Source organism: Anser cygnoides, chromosome 2, assembly GCF_040182565.1.
Source record: "Anser cygnoides isolate HZ-2024a breed goose chromosome 2, Taihu_goose_T2T_genome, whole genome shotgun sequence".
NCBI lineage: Eukaryota > Metazoa > Chordata > Aves > Anseriformes > Anatidae > Anser > Anser cygnoides.
The window spans coordinates 116,175,774-116,182,315 of record NC_089874.1 but is presented as its reverse complement, the minus strand read 5'-3'; the positions used below and the strand labels follow the sequence as shown (position 1 = coordinate 116,182,315).

At 41.6% G+C, this 6,542-nt stretch overlaps 1 long non-coding RNA gene across 1 annotated transcript; it reads left to right on the top strand.

The window, feature by feature from the left end:
• The first annotated feature begins 1,517 nt into the window (after positions 1–1,517).
• LOC106037623 (uncharacterized) lies at positions 1,518–5,885 on the top strand. Its single transcript, XR_001208140.3, has 3 exons — positions 1,518–2,166; positions 4,639–4,775; positions 5,346–5,885. It is a non-coding gene; the product is annotated as an uncharacterized lncRNA (long non-coding RNA).
• Positions 5,886–6,542: the final 657 nt, after the last annotated feature.

Here is a 6,542-nt window from a genome sequence, read left to right as displayed (position 1 = left end):
GAAATCTTAATGGCTCAGGAGCGGTCTGTCCCCACGTGCCCAAAGATGAGCTGGCGCGGAAGAAGACCGGCCTGGCTGAGCAGAGAGTTGTGGCTTGAGCTTAGGAGAAAAAAGAGGGTTTATAATCTTTGAAAGAGAGGGCGGGCCACTCACGAGGACTATAAGGATGTTCCGAGGCTGTGCAGGGACAAAATTAGAAAGGCCAAAGCTCATCTGGAGCTCAATCTGGTTACTGCCATTAAAGATAACAAAAAATATTTTTATAAATACATCAACACAAAAAGGAGGACTAAGGAGAATCTCCATCCTTTACTGGATGCGGGGGGAAACTTAGTTACAAGAGATGAGGAAAAGGCTGAGGTGCTTAATGCCTTCTTTGCCTCAGTCTTTAGTGGCAAAACCAGTTGTTCTCTGGATACCCAGTACCCTGAGCTGGTGGAAGGGGATGGGGAGCAGAATGTTGCCCTCATAATCCACGAGGAAATGGTTGGCGACCTGCTACAGCACTTGGATGTACGCAAGTCGATGGGGCCGGATGGGATCCACCCGAGGATACTGAGAGAACTGGCGGAGGAGCTGGCCAAGCCGCTTTCCATCATTTATCGGCAGTCCTGGCTATCAGGGGAGGTCCCAGTCGACTGGCAGCTAGCAAATGTGACGCCCATCTACAAGAAGAGACGGAGGGTAGACCCAGGGAACTATAGGCCTGTTAGTTTGACCTCAGTGCCAGAGAAGCTCATGGAGCAGATTATCTTGAGTGTCATCACGCGGCACTTGCAGGGCAACCAGGCGATCAGGCCCAGTCAGCATGGGTTTATGAAAGGCGGGTCCTGCTTGACGAACCTGATCTCCTTCTATGACAAAGTGACACGCTTAGTGGATGAGGAAAAGGCCGTGGATGTGGTCTACCTTGATTTCAGTAAGGCTTTTGACACCGTTTCCCACAACATTCTCCTCAAAAAACTGGCTACTCATGGCTTGGACTGGCGTACGCTTCATTGGGTTAAAAACTGGCTGGATAGCCGGGCCCAAAGAGTTGTGGTGAATGGAGTCAAATTCAGTTGGAGGCCAGTCACTAGTGCAGTCCCCCAGGGCTCAGTACTGGGGCCAGTCCTCTTCAATATCTTTATCAATGATCTGGATGAGGGGATTGAATGCACCCTCAGTAAGTTTGCAGACGACACCAAGTTAGGTGCATGTGTCGATCTGCTCGAGGGCAGGAAGGCTCTGCAGGAGGATCTGGATAGGCTGGACCAATGGGCTGAGGTCAACTGTATGAAGTTCAACAAGGCCAAGTGCCGGGTCCTGCACCTGGGGCATAACAACCCCAAGTAGCACTACAGGCTGGGAGATGAGTGGTTAGAAAGCTGCCTGGCAGAGAAGGACCTGGGAGTATTGGTTGATAGTCGGCTGAATATGAGCCAGCAGTGTGCTCAGGTGGCCAAGAAGGCCAACAGCACCCTGGCCTGTATAAGAAGCAGTGTGGCCAGCAGGTCTAGGGAAGTGATTGTCCCCCTGTACTCGGCTCTGGTGAGGCCGCACCTCGAGTACTGTGTTCAGTTTTGGGCCCCTCGCTACAAGAAGGACATGGAGGTGCTCAAGAGAGTCCAGAGAAGGGCGACGAGGCTGGTGAGGGGTCTGGAGAACAAGTCTTATGAGGAGCGGCTGAGGGAGCTGGCATTGTTCAGCCTGGAGAAGAGGAGGCTCAGGGGCGACCTTATCGCTCTCTGTAGGTACATTAAAGGAGGCTGTAGCAAGGTAGGGGTTGGTCTGTTCTCCCACGTGCCTGGTGACAGGACAAGGGGGAATGGGCTAAAGTTGCGCCAGGGGAGGTTTAGGTTGGATATTAGGAAAAAGTTCTTTACCGAAAGGGTTGTTAGGCATTGGAATGGGCTGCCCAGGGAAGTGGTTGAGTCACCATCCCTGGAAGTCTTTAAAAGACGTTTAGATGTTGAGCTTAGTGATATGGTTTAGTGAAGGACTTGTTAGTGTTAGGTCAGAGGTTGGTCTAGGTGATCTTAGAGGTCTCTTCAAACCTAGACGATTCTGTGATTCTGTGACAGAAGCTTCCATTTGGCTGCCCTATTATGACTGAAGGTCCCAACCAACCCAAACTGAAATGGAGCACCTGGGTCCATGAGCAGAGGGTGTAGGTGGAGGCTCCAGGTGAGAGGTTGGTCAGGGCATTAAGGCATGTTAGTGCCTTCAGAGCCGTGATAGGAGCACAGCCAGCCTGGCGATTATAAATGGTCAGTAACATCTGAAGGAAGGTGCTTCACACTTCCCTTCAGAAAACTGCCTACAGCCCAACTGCCTACTGCTCAACTGTACTTTGAGTATTGAATAGTAACAGTGAAATCAAGATTTTGACCAAAATGGCTGAAATATTTGTTACTGTATTTGCAACAACGCCTACAAAGAAACTGTAAATGATTTTAGGTTTATGCAGGATATTTTTCCATGTCTGTCTGCATTTGGAAGCAAACAGATGCACAATAGCAAATTATAAAATTTAATTTCAAACATTTAAAATTGCATTCTGGTGCAGATATGCAGACTAGTCATTTATAAATGAGCTTCTTGATAAAGTACTGGTAAATAGATCCTTATATCATTCCTTGCTAGGACCAATGCAAGATGCACATGTCATATTTACATCCTGCTAATTACAGAAGTGCTATTATTTGTGTGTCAGTTTATTCCATTTAACTTTGAATACAATATATTATATATGAAAATCTAGTAAATCACCACAGCGAGACAAAGCAGAGCAGTGCACAATGTAGGATTGCCCCTTGTTTGGGACCTTTCTGAGCTTCTGCTACTAATAATGTTGTTGTGTGCTCATTGAAGATTTTTTTTTTCCAAAAGCTTCAGGATAAATTTGCTATCAAAATGGATGACAAGCATTTTCACACCAAATAATGATATTTTTAACTCATAATTTATCATGTTATGTGATGTCGTAAATTAAATAAAGCTATATTAATTCTGAGTGAACACATCCTTCCAGTGAACAGCAATCCGTTCCCATATGACTGTGCTTTCTGGAAAAAAAAAAAAAAAAAAGGGAGGGGGGAGATGGAATATATCTCTCATAATTAAAAAGACAAAAGTGTTTCTCTAGTATTTTCAAAAGATGAGGGAGTTTTCAGGAAGAAATGTCAGGAATGATAAATTGAATACAATCTGAATAAAATCACTGTTAAAATTAAAAAGAAGGAAAGCAGATTAAAATGTTTGTTTAAAACTTAAAAATAAATCTGACATCAGTTTTCAGTCTCCCTCATTCAAACAGGATGTTACTTGTTGTCAGCAAATTTTGTTCCAGTGGAGATGGGATAAAAACTGAGGCCCAGACTGAACTTCCTTTTTTTCTGGTAGAAAGCCTGTGGGTGAAATCATATGTGAAAAATGACACAGAAAAATAGTCCACAAAATCCATCTTGTTCCTGCTAGTTCTTTCACTGAAATCAGAGGGATAAGAAGCAGCATAAGCAAAAGAAAATGACAGCAGACTGAATACATGTCTTGAAACTACTTCTTTAAAATGACTGAGACCCAGAAACCCTAACCCATGGGCTCACTAGTGTTTGTTGAAAACACAAAAAGGCATACCAGACTTCCCATTTACAAAATTAATTTCTCTTCTAACACAGAAGTAACAAACTAGACAGAGATAGCTCTGACAGTAGTTAAAATGTATATCTGGTGGCAGAGAGACACTTAAATAAACAGCATGAATACAAGTCTACCATCTGTCCACTAGATCTCAACATAGCGGTTATCTTTTCCATCAGTCCTTCTTTCCATTTCAGCAACTCCCAATGGCTTCTTGCATCAAGAATGCATACTCTTCTGTGTTCCTATAAAGGTGTCTTTCTGTGCCCTTGGAATTTGAACTCTGCTTCTGCTCCCTGCTGCTTGTTGGCCCCTTGATCCTCTCAGGGTCCTCAAAGACGTACTTGCTCTAGCAGTTCTTTTTCTCCTGGTTTTCTCCTTCACAGCACTGTTCTGCATTCCAGGATTTGAAGAAAGTACCTCCATTGTTTTTTAATTCAGGACAGGAGTGCATAAAATAGCTGTCTCAGAGCACCTGAACTTCAGGATGAATCTTCGGGGTGAATCTTCGGGATTAATCAAGAAGTGCTCCAGGACTGCACCTAATGTACTCCAAATACCAAATGGCATTCAATGCACAGAACCAGACTTGAGATCATCCAAAGCAACTCCCCATAATGCAGATTGCATGGAAGCTAGGTCCTTGGTTCTGTTTCATTGCTACCCTGGACCACACTACTTGTTTAGAGAGCCAGATCTTCCTCTGCTCTGATGCCTTCCTCCCAGCTGTCCAGACAGAAAAAGCAACACATTGCATTTACATAGCAAACTGAGCAAAAATCAAGCAATTTTAACATCTCTCAACTTTTGAATAACTCATTTGTGAACATCACAGTGCCTCAGAGGGAAGGCTTTACTGTTAGCTAGAGGGTTCCTCGGGGATGTAGGAGTTCTGGCTCAAATCACTGTTCAGTTTGTTTTCCCTCCTTTTGCTGGCTGTCTTCTTTCTCCTAAGAGAACATGTACTGAATCAGATGTTGTGGGAGAGAGTATAAAGCATGATCTCCTTCATTCCAGGACACATCTGGGAAGTAGGAATTGAGCTGCTTATTTGGATTTGGTTCATTATGAGCATGCCATAAACTGGCACTGAAGAAAAACTGACAGCAGAATTTAAGATGCATCTAGATTTTTAAGAGCTGGATGGAGATATTGTAAGTACAAATGAAACACAAAAGGACATTTAGGCAATTTAGTATTCATCTATACTATGCAAGGACCAAATACAGACTCATCAAGCTAATCGTGGTCAGACTTCTACATCCACACGTTTTAGTTCAGCATGGTACAAAGCCACAACGTAAGTCTTGAAAGTAATGCGGTCCTGCTAATGCCTAGCCCTGAATGTAAATAGTACTTATTAAGTCAGACACTAATTTTGCAGAGAGAGAAGTGTAAGCTTCCAGCCCCAGAACCAACACAGCGTTCTCTGCTATGTTTCTTTTTTAAACATGCTCTATATAAAGTTTACATCTTTTCTGTGAATACAATCTCCAGTATTTGAATCAACTTTCCAGGTGTCTCAAAACAGAATTATAATTGTGCAGGTCAATGCAGATAGAGACAGATCAATACATTCCATGTTTCCAGCTAAACTGCAGTCAAATTGTTTCACTTCTCTTGAATTTGATCTTCAGCTTAATCTTACTTCTGAAGTTCTAAGTACCATTAATTTAAATATAATTAGAAGGTTTCTAATAGTAGCATGATTTTTAACTTTGCAGGAAAAGGCATAACGTGAACTGAAAGCTCGAAGTCCTATGTGGTGCAGAGAACAGTACTCTGCAGGTGAAGCAATGTGGATACATTACATAACTATAGGTGTCCCCAGCCACATTTGTACCAAAACATGGCATATTTGTACCAAAAAATAAAATAAAATAAAATAAAATAAAATAAAATAAAATAAAATAAAATAAAATAAAAACAACAAAAACATGGAAATGCATGTAAAAAATACATGTTTAATGCAGTTTAATTCTGCCTGAAGAACTGAATTCCATCACTGATTTTGTTAAAAAATTTCTCTGTCACTGGTATCAAACTTTGCATAAACAGCTCTCCTAATTTCTTATTTTCCGAGTACCCATCTTGAGAACCTGGGTTTTGGTTTGCAGAAATGTTGATCATTTACTTTTGTAATTAAAACCATGGGAAACATACAGAAAATAATTTAAACATTCTAAAGGCTTTGAAAAATATGTCTCTGTGTTCCAAAGATTGAAATTTTGAGGTGCAGTTTCCTCTGCACTTCTTGCTCATATGCAAATGGAGAATATTTTCTTATGTTTCCCAACATGCATTTTGAAGATGAATAAATTACACATGCAAAGCAAACATTTCTGCATTATTTGTCTACTTAAAGAATCCAGATGGAAGTCTGATAGGATTTTTTTAAACATCACGTGTCTCCATGGCTACATATAAATTCTGCACTTGGTATCACCTTAGTATATGTGTCACCTCCATGTGGTATGATGGAACAAGAGCCATCTGATGGAACAATACAATCTCTGCACCTCCAGTTCTTTTTCCTTCATTTCTTTCATGGTTTTCATGGAAATCTGGTTGAGCTGATCACACCTGGGTTTTGGTGAGTTTCAATTGGCAAAGGTGGATGAAGGCTTCAAGCAAGCAAGACAAGAAGAAACTATTCTGTTACCTGAGCAGAAATTACACATGGTACAGTTAATAAAACATGGAGTACATACTGAAGATAAACCATATATTAAATAGCTCTCTGTTCAATAGACATCCTCGGCAATGAATGAGATTGACATTCTACCAAAAAAAAATGGTAATAGTAAAACCTGTGGCAAACCAAGCATAGCACTTGTACAGAGCAGACATTTAATACAGACAAAAGCTCATAATTCTGCAGGCAATCTTAGTATTGGCATTTTTGAAATGTTATAATCTTT